The 15,163-nt window shown below is 37.8% G+C and overlaps 1 long non-coding RNA gene across 1 annotated transcript; it reads left to right on the top strand.

Moving 5' to 3' along the window:
- Window positions 1-3,894: 3,894 nt before the first annotated feature.
- Window positions 3,895-4,667, top strand: LOC131896634 (uncharacterized). The gene is made up of 2 exons (XR_009375481.1): window positions 3,895-3,979; window positions 4,084-4,667. It is a non-coding gene; the product is annotated as an uncharacterized LOC131896634 (long non-coding RNA).
- The last annotated feature ends 10,496 nt before the right edge of the window (window positions 4,668-15,163 follow it).

Consider the following 15,163-nt stretch of genomic DNA (forward strand, 5'->3'; position numbering starts at 1 on the left):
GCAGTAGCGCCTCCAGGTCAGTGAGCTTATGAAACATAATTCTACTTGTTATTACAGAGTTAACATTTATTTAATTTCTTGCTATAGGAAGTTTGTATCATTTCTCTTACTAGGTTGATGGTGCTTGTACGTTTTGTCTCCGGCTACCCAACACACTGCTGTACATATTTGAGATACACATATACCACAAAAAAGTCTTTAACTTTACTTCCCTCTGTTTCCAGACATCTTTTTTTTTACACAGAGAGGTTTGAGTTCATTTATTAAAAGAATGTTCTGAATCTATATCCTTGTAGGAAATACAGCATGAATGTTTGAGTTCATTTATTAAATGAATGTCCTGAATCTATATCCTTGTAGGAAATATAGCATGAATATTTCCTCCTTTTAACTCCTTAATCTTTCTTTCTGTTCTAATTTGGACCAATGGAAACAGTCTCTACCCAGAGACAGAATGCCTTTCCCTTTGGTGCCTTGGATTTGAAGGATAGACCATGTAAGGAGAATGTTTTAGAGACTTGTGTTTGCAGTTCCTTCATTGGCTCTAGTGTCTACTGTTTCTGCAGCTGGGATGGAAAACAGCTGGCTACCAGCTCCCTCACATTGCTTACTAGTTTGATATAGCATAAAGTCATGGAAGAAGCAAGGCGATTAAAACAAGATAAATATGCCAGAAGAAGAAAGAAGAAAAATACCTCAGAATAATTGGGTGTGAAAAAAAACTCCCCTTTGAACTTCCTTCAGGGAGACTCTGGGGACTGTACATAATGGGGCTAGGTATATGTGGTTAATATTAGGGAGGGGGTCATGTTACAGGGGAGGAAATATAAAGAGAATGCTCACCTCTGAAGAATTATAGAATATGGAGCACTTAACCTTTAAACAGACTTACAGCAAATTATCTCCCTATTCATTATGATCCAATGATTGCTTTTCTCTGCTGTGCCTCGTGTGCTTTATTTTATTTCTTATCTCTTTTATACCTAACAAAAAGATTCCTTCTTTCTGCTTCAGGTTTTCCTTCTTAAACTTAAAAATGTTCTGTACCTGATGTGAATAGATCATAGAAATATTTACCAATAGCTATCTCAAGAGTCCTTTAGAAATAATTTATAACGAAGAAGAAATTTCAAAGATAATTCAGAGTTCCTCTGGACACCTCACTCAGTTTTGCCATCATTAACCTTGGATGCTACTGTGACGCATTTATAGAATTAGGATTCTGACATTGGCCCACTAGTATTAACTAAACTCCAGGCATTATTTGGATTTCATCAGTTTTCCATTAGTGTATTCTTTCTGCGCCAAGATCGAAGTCTCCTGAATTGCCCTTAATTATGTCTTCTCAGTCTCCACTAGGATGTGACAGTTTGCCAGTATTTCTGTTTCATCTTTATGTCATTGAGAGATATTTTCTGGTGTCCTGTAGAATGTCTCACAAGCTGAGTTTGGTGTTGTTTTGTTGTTGTTGATGATGATGTTTTGTTTGTTTGTTTTGTTTTGTTTTCATGTACCCTGGAGTTGCAGATTTTTTTAGGGGAGTATCATTGGTAAGAGCTATTGTCATAATATAGAGGGTGTACATAGCATCCATATGATGGTGAAGTTAGTACCTTATTTAAGGCTGCATTTGGCAGTAAATTCCACTACTTATCTCTCTTCAGGCTCTATTCTTTGTGAAAGAAGCAAGGTTATGCACTGCCTCCTGAGAGAGTCAAAGTCCCCTTTTCATTATTCTGGAAAGTTTTCTTGTTCAAGAACCATCATCACATTCAACTGATAATTTGAGCTGTTGAATGACTCGACATTTATCATGCTTTCAATAGTATGAAGATTTCTACATTTACTAAGATATGGACATGCACATGTCCTGTCACTTTCTAACATCGGTTGTCTGGTCTGATGGCAAAGGTTTCTTGGGAAGCCATGTCTAGTCTAGATGCATAAGGAATGCAGTAAGTGATGAGAGTCAATGCTGTGGGACGTTCTGTATGGCAAATGTGTTGCTCTGACTGGTTAGTAAATAAAACACTGATTGGCCATTGGCTAGGCAGGAAGTGTAGGCAGGACAAGGAGGAGAATAAAGCTGGGAAGTGGAAGGCTGAGAGAGAGAGACACTGCCAGCTGCCATGATGAGAAACAGCATGTGAAGATCCCAGTAAGCCACGAGCCATGTGGCAAGGTATAGAAATGGATTAATTTAAGCTGTAAGAACAGTTAGCAAGAAGCCTGCCACGGCCATACAGTTTGTAACCAATATAAGTCTCTGTGTTTACTTGGTCGGGTCTGAGTGGCTGTGGGACTGGCAGGTGAGAGAGATTTGTCCTGACTGTGGGCCAGCCAGGCAAGAAAACTCTAGCTACAAGTCAAGGTGAATGTTCCCACTGCTCATGCTTTCCCACATTAATCCTTCTAAAATTTAAGGACTAGCATGACCTTCATCACCCTCTACCAATAAAGTCACACCAGATTTCCATACAAGCTAATTCCAATGCACAGTTCAGAAAGGCTTCTAAGACAAGGAATCTACCTTCACAGTCCAGTGTAGATGTAACCAACCATCTTATTAAATAAGAAACACAGAGCCACTATAAAGACGAAAGCCAAGAGATCAGAGCTAAGAGCCTTACCCGCCTGCTGGAGCTAGCCTCTTCAGCCAAGAGACCTCTCCGAAAGAGAGCTACTTCCTGTCTGTTTGTCTTTATATAGACTTTCTGTTCTGCCTTCTCATTGGTTGTAAAGCCAACCACATGACTGCCTCATCACTGTCTGTTGGCTGTATCCTTGAACACACAGAGATCTACCTAGCTCTGCCTACCAAGTGCTGGGATTAAAGGCGTGCACCACCAACGCCCAGCTTTTGCTATGGCTCTAATAGCTCTGACCCCCGGGCAACTTTATTTATTAACATACAATTAAAATCACATTTCAGTACAAATAAAATACCACCATAGTCCAGTGTCATCAAACTCAGCACCACACTCTATCAAACCCAGTAAATATAAACATGTAAACAGAGAAATGTTTTATACAAGCTAATCTTTTGTTTGAGATTAAAGGCATGAGTGATCCAAAATAACGATCTAAGGGCACAGTGACAGAGCTAATTGTCCTCCTGACCAGAAATCTGTGTCAGCCTATCTGTCTAGCACTGTCCCATGAGCTGAAAATTTTTCTGCCTCAAAGGTCCCTTAAATCTGTTTTCCTTTTGTTTCCTCTAATAATTACTATGACTCTAGAAACCTTGACTGCCAGACTTAACTAGTCATGGGATATCCCTTCCTCCTTGCTCTGTAATGTAATTAGTCTCAAAGTATTTCTTTATAACAATGACTCTCAATATGTGGGTCACCACCTCTTTGGGGGGGGGGTCAAATGACCTTTTCACAGGGGTCACCTAAGACCATTGGAAAACACAGATATTTACATTACAATTTATAACAGTAGCAAAATTAAAGTTACAAAGTAGCAACAAAAATAATTTTATGGCTGGGAGTCACCACAGCATGAAGAACTGTATTAAAGGGTCACAGCATTAGGAAGGTTGAGAACCACTGCTTTGTAAGATTATATGATATAATTTTGATTTTAGCTTCATTTACTGTAGTAACGCTTCTCTTTCTTCTAAGATATCAGTTTAAAACAGTCAATGTATGGTAAAAGTCAATCCATATCCTTTTGAATATGAGATAAAATATAGAAATAAAATCTTGTTGATGAGGGACTTGGGTACCCAAGAGAAGCCTGGGCACAATGTCTTTTCATATTTACCTTATAAGGTATTTACAGGCCTTGTTTTTCACAACTAAAGATTTTCAAGCTAATGGCTTCATGGTTCCTTTGTTCTGGAATCTTAGCATAGCAGAGTAGATATCATCTGGTAACTTAGAAGTTCCAAGTTCTGAGGGTTAAGTTACAAATGTCCTTCACATGACACTGTCTTGCCACTCCATTTAGGGGTAAGACTAAACAAGAAAACGTAAATATAAACAGGAGTGTGGTGTGGCGGGGAGAAATCCTTAGCATCAGACAATCTATCACTCAGTTCTAACGAGCATTTTTTTCCTTCTCCCTCTGAAATAGGAACAGATTGGGTGAATACTGGGAGAAACGGCCCGCATTTCTTACAGGATCCGTCGTCACCGTAGAACCAGGACAAGTTTCATTTTCCTAAACTGTCTGGCTTTCTCACTTTCCCTTAACAGTCAGTGAGACAGAGAAGCGGCCAACCCTGAAAATAAAATGATTCCGCGTCTGTCCCCAGGGCCGGAGTTCTCTGAGCTACAGATCTACGAAGGGCACGAGAAAGAGGGGAAAACAGAAAAGAAATCATCTCAGCTAATTCAATTGTGGGTTTCCTCGGATCAAAGACAAACTACCAGAGCATACCAAGCTCAAGACTTTACGCGTAGGATGCTGGAGGCCCTCTCCTCATGAATTACATTAAGGCTATATATGGTACACATGTGGCCTCCGTGGAAGTGTATTTAAAAGATGATTTTTTTTTATCACTGGCAATCTAAGGAACAGCATCCAAGGAGGTCTCATTCTGGTGATGTTTAAGTTCTAGAAGGTTGGAGGAAGTGAGCAAAATGAGTAAACACTAAAAGGGACAGTAAAAGGGACTGAATCCCAAAGGAGCAAATAAAACTCCTAGAAAATCTGTAGTTCCATTTGAATATGTTTGCGTATAATAAAGATGTCAGAGATCTTCGTTCTTGTGACTAAGACAGTGGGAAAAAATTTTAATTTTGTTAAGCATCACGTATCCTTTTTAAGTAACTATTTTAACCTTTGTCTTAATATACTGTTTGCTGGATAAATATAAGTGAAAGACAGTTAATAAGCATCATCAGGGCCTATAATCCGTCAATGCTAAGCCCCTAGGTACAATCAGCTTGAAATAATCTTATAATCAGAGTTTCCTTGAACAGTTGAAGCCACTCTCCTTCACTAAAGGTTATCTGCAGTTACTGGGTTTAAATTCTACGATGTCGATAGGTAACCCAGGTATTAGGAGCAGGAAAGGCAGGGGGGCACACATCTTTCCAAGTCATCCACCTATGCCCATAAGATGAGAAATTCTCATCCCACTTCTAGGTGACAGTACAGCAGCTGCCACTGTCTTTACACAAGAAGGATGACTGACTGACAGCCAGTGCTACCTTCTGCTATTTCCATGTCCTTCTTTGGTGTGATTGTTCCAAGGGAAAATTTCAAGGGAACTCCAGTCTCCATATACATAGTTAACTCTTTACCCAGCAAGGGACCAATAAGACAACCTATTTTCTGAACTATCCAATGAACCTAGAGCTTCTAATATTCTTCAATATGTGAACCTAGATGAAGGCATGGGCAGGGCAGAAGATATAGAAAACAAAACATCTAACTGCTATTTTCTCTTTTAACTACTGTCCAACAATCTGACCATGGCACAAGGAGGATTGGGTGAACACACTGCCCCATATCTTCTGAAAAAGTACTGTCTTTCTCGGAACAAGGGGACTGAAAATGAAAATCCACATATTGACACATCTGACCTTTATCTCCTTCAATTTCACCTCCCTTCCTTTAGGTCAAGAAACCAATTATTGTCACTACAAAGCCTCTGAAAAATGCAACATACAGAAAATAAAGTATTTCTGACCAGAAGTTCACTGAGATGTATGGGCTTTGAGTGCAGTTGATTTCACTGCTTGGCATTTTTTATGTGCAAGTTCTTTATAATAAAACTTTAATATATTTTTTTAAAAAGGAAAAGAAAGCATGCCAACAGGTCAAACATCTACACTGGAATATTTTTCCTCCCCTCCATTTCTTCTTCCTCTTATTTCCTTTCTTTCCTTTTTTTTCCTTTCAGATGTTTCTTATAGTACTAATTGCTCTTCATTTTTTTTCCTGTGGTAAGGAAAATAGTCCATCAGTTTCTCCCGCACAGCAACTTGATGAGAATAAATACAAATCAAGTGTTTGTGTGGTTTACTTTACGTGTGTGTGTGTGTGTGTGTGTGTGTGTGTGTGTGAGAGAGAGAGAGAGAGAGAGAGAGAGAGAGAGAGAGAGAGAGAGTATGTGTGTCTTAAACCATTTTCACTCCCACTGAGAATTTTGTCAGAATTATATACTCTGACAATATCATAAAAGCAATTGGAAATAACTCTTAAATTCTCTTTCAGTTAGTTAAATGAATGAAAATCACATCCTTCAAAAAGACTGCTTTCATTGTATCCACAGGCTTTTGTATGCTGGGTTTTCATTTTTATTCATTTTGAGGAACTTCTGCATTTCCTTCTTTGTCTCTCCACTGACACATTGGTCATTCAACAGTGTTTTCCTCTTTATGTGAGTTTCTGAATGCTCTATTGCCCCTCCTGCTGTTAATTTGTAGTTGTGTTCCACTGTGACCAGGTAGAATGCTCTGTCCATCAGGATTTTCTTGGTTTCCTAATATATAGTATATTTTAGGAAAGAAGCCCTACACCTCCTGAGAAAAGTGCAGGTTCTGCAGGGTTTGGATGGAATGTTCTGTAGATGTCTATCAAATCCATTCAATCTATGACATCATCAATTTAAATGGTTCTATACATACCATTTGACTTAGACGGCCCATTGTTTAACAACAGTGGAGAATTGAAGTTACTCATTATTGTGCTGAGCACAATCTGTAACTTTACCTTTAGTAGGCAGTATTTTTTTATGAAATTGGATATGTACATATTTAGTCAATATGTTTAGAACTGTAATGTGCTCTTGAGGGATGTTCTTTTTGTCAACATAAAGTGACCATTTTTATCTCTTTTGACTGGTTTTGGTTTAAAGTTTATTTTGTCAGATATTAGAACAATGAGTCTGCTTGTCTTCTAGTTCCATCTGCATGGAATACATTTTTCTACTCTTTCATCCTAAGGTAGATAGTGTCTGTCTTTTATGGAGATGTATAAGTCAGCAAATAGATGAATCCTGCCCTTTAATCCAATCTGTTATTTAGTGATTTCTGATTGGTGACTTGAGGCCATTAAAACATAGTTATTATTGAAAAGCTGCTTCCTTTCATTCTGTTGATTTTTGTAATATTTCCTGTTTTCCTATTCCTCTCTCTCTTCACTATTATTCAAAAGGAGCTTATTATTTCTTGTGGCCCTGTTGATATGTTCGTCTTTCTCTTGAATTTAAAAAAATCCAAGTGTTTTCTGTAGAGTTAGTTTAAGGTTTTGTTTTTTCAATCATAGAAAATTTTCTTTTCTTCTTCCATTGTGAACTGATAGCTTTACTGGGTATAGAAGTCTAGATTGGCAGTTGTCTTTTAAAACTGGGAAAACATCATTCTAAGCCCTCCTGGCTTTTAAGATTTCGGTTGAGAAATTTGCTGCTGTTATTCTTATGAACCTGCCTTTATATTTTGAGAATTTCATATTTAAGTAGTGTATTTACATCATTTCCCCCACATCCTCCCTCCAACCCCTCCTATGTCCCACTTAAATCTATGGCCTCTTTTTCTTTAATAATTATTGTTACATATGTATGTATATATAACTATATTATACGTGAAAATGTACAGCCTGCTAAGTCCATTAAGTGTTGCTCATATATATGTATGTATATATATATATATATATATATATATATACATGTATATGCATGTGTGTATATGTATATATGCATATATACACATATATGACTGAACACTTGTTATTGGCTAACCAGTTAGGGGACTCATCTTGAGAAAGACTCAATTTCTCTCTTTCAGCAGTCCTTAATTGCCGGTAGCTCTTCATCTGGGAAAGGAGGGGCAGTCTTGTGAGATTTCCCACATTTACACTCACAATTCTTAAATTTGGTCTCTTCATTGTGTTCTGAATATCTCAATATTCCAGCTCACACCTTCTTATTAACTTATCTTTCTCTTTGTTGGAATGTTCCAATTCCTCCACTTTGTCTTCAAGCTCAGATATCTGCCCTTCTCTTGACCTGCTCTGTTGGTGAAGCCTTTCACAGGGTTTTTAATTGGAGTTACTATGTTAACTCTCAAATTAATGCAGTAGCTAACCACATAAATTTTCATTATCTGCCCCGCATTGTGACCATAAGCTATCATCAACGTTAGTTTGGGGACTAGGTATGCTCAACTATCCGCTGATAGAACATTGAAATTCTGCCAAGGGCTCAAAAAAAATTTTTAAGGATGAGATATAGAAATCTATAAATAATTTTTGACTAAGAAAAAGAGAACGAGAAAGTATTGGGTGTTTTCCAACTCTACAGCCTCCCCTGACCACGATCTCCTTGTTCTCTTCATCAAACCTGTGTGTCTCAGGAAGCGAAGGTGGAGTTAGTGAATAAAGGTCCTAAAGCACCATGGTGCCTGCCCTTTGGAACAGCTATGTAATTTCCCTGAGCCAGGGATGCTGATATCCACCCCTGCAATGTGTATTTTCTCTCTGCTCACTCATTTTCTAAAACTCATTGGTCTTAATGCAATCTTTTGTTTGTTTGTTTTGTTTCATTTTGTTTTGTTTTTTAAGACAGGGTTTCTCTGTGTAGCCTGTCCTGGAACTCACAGAGATGTGCCTGCCTCTGCCTCCTGAGTGCTGGGACTAAAGGTATGCACCACCACTGCCCGGCTACAATCTATATTCTTAATACATTTAGACATAGATTGCTCCAACAACTTCCCAAAAAGTTCCATGAGGTTATGATAGGAAATTACCATCTCCTCTACTTTTACTATACGACTGCTGTAAATAACGCGTCTTCTTTTTACATTTTTATCTTTGTCATTGTTTTCAAAAACCCCTTTAGCATCTGTCCGGATATCCAGAGGATGTGGTAAACCATTAGTAATTCAGGAAGACTGAACTTTGGCAGTAACTGCCAATTCTGTAAAGTCAAGGTCTTAATAGACCAAATTTCCTTACTTTAAAATCATGTCAAGTCTCATCGTTTCCATTGATTTTCTATTTTAATTACCATGTCATTTTTCTGAACTGATGCCTGAGTTGATTATAAATGAACTTGATAGTATGGGGGGTTTTTTAATCTTTATTTTTGTTTTTGTTTTTTTTTTTGTTTTTCAAGACAGGGTTTCTCTGTGTAGCTTTGCGCCTTCTCCTGGAACTCACTTGGTAGCCCAGGCTGGCCTTGAACTCACAGAGATCCGCCTGGCTCTGCCTCCCGAGTGCTGGGATTAAAGGCGTGCGCCACCACCGCCCGGCAATCTTTATTTTTATTCATGTGTTTGTGTTAGTGTTTGCCATATGGGTGTAGGTCACATGGAGGCCAGAAGAGGGCATCAGATCCCCTGGATTTGGATTTAGAGGCAGTTGTGAGTTACCAGTAATAGATACTGGGAACCAAACTCCAGTTTTCTGCAAGAACAGCAAGAGCTTTTAATCCCTGAGCCATCTTTCCAGCCTCTAGGACAGTCTGTTTTATAACGTAAAATATAGTAGAAATTTCCAATATAAAAATAGGGTCTTCAAGAAAAATATCTGACTCCTTTTACTTAGTTCATTTTGTAATAACAGCTCTTACTGTTCTGAATTACACACATGTGCATACATGTGGACACACACACATCAATTAACTGTGGTTTCATCTTTTAATATAACTTTAGGACTCCTCTATGTCTCTATTAACCTTTACAAATGTTACAACAGTACTATTTACAGTTTTAGACTACTATATGTCAGGAGCCATTGACCTTTCAGGGGGTGCCTCCTCGAGTCTCACCCAATAACCTGGCCTGTGGGATGGGTCAACTATATACTCCTGTGAGTAGCCATATACATAATAAAGCTAATTAATTACATAAAGAAAATAACTATTTGACAAGATCACCTCTGTGGAACAGTTACATAAATTAATGATCACTTGCTAACAGATAACCTCATTCTAAATTGTGGAAAGGGGGAAAGGCTTGGTAGTTCCTAGGGAGAAAGGAAGAGACTAGTCAATATGAAAGTTACTTTTAAAGTGAAAGCAAATTAAACTCCTTGGGAAAATTGAAAAGAGAAGCTGAATATTAAGATTAAAGGATATTTACAGATCTGTGCTCAACTACACATATATTATATATATTAGAAGTGTAAGGGAATCTGCTTCTTTTTATAATTGACTCTTCTGTGTGTAGTGAGGGGTTCTTTTTTTTTGTTTTTTGGGTTTTTTTTTTTTTTTGCTACATCTGAGCTAAATATTGTGGCAAATAGCAGGAAACAGTAGTTATTGCACATGATTGTGAACTGGGTGGGCAGGAATTCTTCATTCCATAAATCATTTCAGCTTGCTGCTCTAATTCCACAGCACCGAAAGACTAAAAACAGCTCAAGAAACAAATGTGCTTTGTGTCTCTTCTTAACCCACCCCTTGCCAGTTTGGATAGATCTTTGGTGTTAATGAGTAGAGTTTTTTGTTGTTGTTTGTTTTGTTTTGTTGGTTTTACATAATCTTTATCACTGCTTTTGAGGCAACTTATTGTCTTCTTATTTATCTTCTTTTGCTAGTAAAATGTAGTACCAAGGCAGGGAGCATATTCTTCTCTTTCTTTATTTTGGTTATTCATAGTACAGTCTGTATCAATGAAATAGCGCTATGCCAATTTCTTCTTGATTGCTTAATGTTCGTAGCTCTAAATTCCAGCCAATGCCCTGAAGTGGTTTTGCTCTTATTTAAGATTTCCTGGTAAAGATGCTGTATTACAGCTTTGCAAATAAATGCCTCCTTGGCCTCATGTTGCTGTAAAGGTAATTTAGTAATTTAAATAAACACCCATTGCCAATCTGTTTCCTTCCTTCTGGGAGACTGAAGGAGCAGTTTACATTATGTACCTAGTTTCTTCTCTTTTTTCTTAAATGACCCTTCAGTCTCCACTCAAGAGGTTTTTGGGGGTAAGTTATACGTCATATGTCTTCAGGGCAAACATGAAATGCAATTTATGAGACATTTTTTAAGTAAAAGTAAAACTGCTACTGATAATGTCAATGAACACAGTTTTATAATCTGCCTACTGTGTGAGTAAGAGACCCTATTGCTATGATTAATAAAAATCTAGAAGTATGGTACTCTATCTATACCCAGGAAATTCCCGCCTCAGTTATTTGCCCCACTCCCCACAACAATTAAAGTGAATTGCATATGATTCTTCCGGTAGGCTTATACGGCCTTCCCACCTAGTATTTGATCAGCCCCTAGTATGGGTTGCTGATTTCATATTTATAATGGTTAACAGAAAGTAGCATACAAATGTGAAATGAGAAGTTAACAATATCCTTAAAGAAAACTTCTAATTGCCTGTGGTGAGCAGAGTCACAGCTGTGTTCCGTTACCATGGAAGCGGCCTCTGGTGCTAAGTGAGCTTTGGCTGGTTTTAGTCAATGAGTTTCTGATTTGATTTTCATGAATTTTGAGGATCCTTTGCTGTTGATTTCTTCTAAAACCATGCAAAACCACACTACACAGTTAACCACTGTGATCTGACTTCAAAATGATTGCATAAGGACAAATCCGTCATCTCTGTGTGACTGAAATTAGTGTGCATCTTAAATTTCATGACTGTTTTTGACATGTGCAAGTTAAAGCAAGTGTGGAAGGGAAGCCCACGCTCAGGGCTGAAAATATGGAGCCGCTGATTCAAACAGTCATACTTCTGAAACACACCGTTTGCCACAGTGTGAAGAGGTTGTGCAAGCATGGTCCTTGTAATTAAAGATGAAAATTTTGCTATCGTTCATTTTTAAAGTTAGATGGCAAAGCAATGAGTTTCATTGTGGCATTTTTGTATGTATTGTCACTATACACTGTTTTTATTGTCCTGGCCCAAACCATCTGCCCTTCTGTTCCTGGCATACTTCCCCCTCCCCCGGCCCCCCCTAAATAATAACCCCCTTCATCTTACATGAGATCTAGAACCACTCTCTTCCCACTCCAGCTCCTTTCGGACCTCTTCAAAACAACCCTGCTCTTCTTTCTAGTTTCATGAGAACATACACACACAAACACACACATACACATATGCACACACACAAACACACACATATACATATACACACACAAACACTCACCTATGCACACACAAACACAAGCAAATGCACACAAACGCATGCAAAGGAACACACACACAAACGCACACAAACACATCCATGCATACACACACAAACATATAAACATAAACACACACACCAATGCACACACAAAAGCATATTCACACAAACACACACAAATATATATACACACAAACAAGCATACACAAACACACACACCTGTGCACATAAACACACACACATACACCTATGTACACGCACACAAACACATACACATAAACACATGCACATGAACATACACAAACACACACAAATGCAACACATAAACACACACAAACATAAATACACATAAACACATACACAAACACATACACATAAACATAAGTATATAAACACACACAAGCATACACACAAACATGCACAGATAAGCACACACACCCATGAACAAAAACACAAATGCACACACACAAACTTACTCACACAAACACAGACATGTACACAAACACACACCTATGTACACACAGAGACACATGCACACAAACACACACAAACACACACACTAACATATACACACAATTAAATCTGGATTTGACAAAGGAGGAAAAACATGTTGTATTTGTCTGAGACTGACTTATTTCATTACAGTTCTGTTCTTTTCTCTGTACATGTCATAATTTCATTTTTCTTTATGACTGAAAAATTCCATTGTGTGTATGCACTGCATTTTCTTTCTCCATTCATCTATTGATAGAAATCTAGGCTGGTTCCATTTTTGAGCTATTGTGAACAATACACTATAAACAGATGCACATGTATCTCTGTGGCATGCTTTCTTAGAGACTTTCAGAAATATAACCAGGAGTGGTACAGCCTTATCACATGACAGTTCTATCTTATATTGGCGGCAGGGTGAGGGTTTTTATGTTGTTTTGTTTGTTTTTTTGCTTTTTGTTCTCTAGAAACCTCTACATTGACTGTCATAATGGCTGTACTAGTTCACATGTCTACTAGTGGTAAGTACGGGGTCCTCTTTGCTTACATCCGGCAGCATTTGCTGTCTTTTGTTTTTGTTATGATTCCAAGCCTGACTTTGGTGAGATGGAATCACAAAGCAGTTTTAAATATATATTCCCTTATGCATTTGCCAAGGATGTTGAATGAGTTCCACATCTTGTTCTTTTTTGTTTGTTTGTTTTTCGAGACAGGATTTCTCTGTATAGTTTTGCACCTTTCCTAGAACTCGCTTTGTAGACCAGGCTGGACTTGAACTCACAGAGATCCACCTGCCTCTGCCTCCCAAGTGCTGGGATTAAAGGCGTGAGCCACCACCACCCGGCTTCACACACCACATCTTGTTCTTTATCCATTCAGAGACTGGATGGGGCAGGGGGCTTGATGCTTTTGTAGTTCTCTGTGTATTCTAGCTCTCAATCTGTTCTTTTCGTGGACAGTTGACAAAGATGGTCTCCCCCTTCTTTACGGAGTCTCTGCATGCTAATCTCTGCCTATACCTCTGTTTCCTTTAGCACTTCAAACTTACTGGTCTTATGTGGAGTTATTTTATCCATTTTGAATTGATTTTTGTGCAGGATAATATACGGACTTAGTTGCATTCTTTTGCATGTGGATGTCCAGTTTGCCCAGCACCAATTGTTAGACTAGACTTTCTTTCCTGTACGTTTTGACAACTTTATTGAAAACTCAGTGGTCAAAATTGCATGAATCTATTTCTGGGTTCACTGTTCTATTGCACTGTCTAGATGTCTATTTTTGTGCCAGTGTCATAGTTTTTGTTATTATAACTCTGTAATATAATTTGAGACCAAGTATTCCAATATCTCATGCATTACTTTTTCTGCTCAGAAATGTTTTGGCTACTGGGGGCCTTTTGTGTTTCCATATGATTTTGAAACCTTTTTCCTAATTCTATAAAGAATGTCACTAGTATTTTCATAGTAATCAAGTTGAATATATAGTTTTTGATAATATAACTGTATCTATACTATTAAATATACCAATTCATGAGCATGGGGAGTATTTCCACTTTCTTGTGTCTTCCACTTCTTTATTTAGTGTCTTAAGACTTGAAAGTTTTCAATGTAGATGTCCTTCACTGCCTTGTTTAGGTTTAGTCCTAGGAATTTATTTTTTAAAACCATTAAGAATAGGATTTTTCTCCTTGTTTCTTTCCCAGCAAGTCACTATTGGTATACCGAAAGGCTACTAATTTTTATTGTTAATTTACATCCCATTGCTTTAGTGAAAGTGTATTTCAAGTACAAGGGTTTTCTTGGGGAATCTTTAGAGCCTTTAGCATAGAACAGTGGCACATGTAAACAGGGATGCTTTGATTTCATCCTTTCCTATTTGTATACCTTTTATTGCATTTTTTTAAATTTCCAACTACTCTAGTTAATACTTCAAGGATCTTCAAGGACCTCTTGAGTAAGAGGAGTAACTGGACTCCCTTGTCTCGATAATTTTAGAGGAAATGCTGGCAAATTTCTATATTTAATATAATGGTTTGTTATATATAGCCTTCATTATGCTGAGATATGGTCCTTTGATTTTTTTTTTTTTTTTTAGCTTTCTAGGGGTCTTGCCTGATAGGAAGATTAACATTGTCCAAGGTCTTTTCTGCATCTATTGAGATAATCATGCGATTCCTGACTTACATCTATTTATATACATTTACTGATCTGCATACATTGAGCCAAACTTGCATTACCAGGATGAAACTAACTAGATCCTGGTGTATGAGCTTGTTTATTTTACTGAGAACTTGTAGTTCCTCGTAATTGGACTATAGGTTTTCTTCCTTCCTTCCCTCATTCCTTCCTTCCTTCTTTCTTCCCTTCCTTCTTTCCTCCCTCCCTCCCTTCCTCCCTTCATTCCTTCTGTCCTTCCTTCCTTTCCTTTTCTAGTTGTTGTAGAAGCCTTATTTGTTTTTTTTATAGAATTGAGTTTAATGCTATGCCTTCCATTCCTATTTTGTAGAATGATTTCAAAAGTATTGGTGCCAGCTCTTCCTAAATGGTTTGGTAGATCATGGCCACGAATTTGCCAGCTTGTAAGCTTTCCTTTATAAGGAGATGTTTGTTACCAATTGAGTCTTGCTGCTTGTGATGAG

The sequence above is a fragment of the Peromyscus eremicus genome, chromosome 1, assembly GCF_949786415.1.
Source record: "Peromyscus eremicus chromosome 1, PerEre_H2_v1, whole genome shotgun sequence".
NCBI lineage: Eukaryota > Metazoa > Chordata > Mammalia > Rodentia > Cricetidae > Peromyscus > Peromyscus eremicus.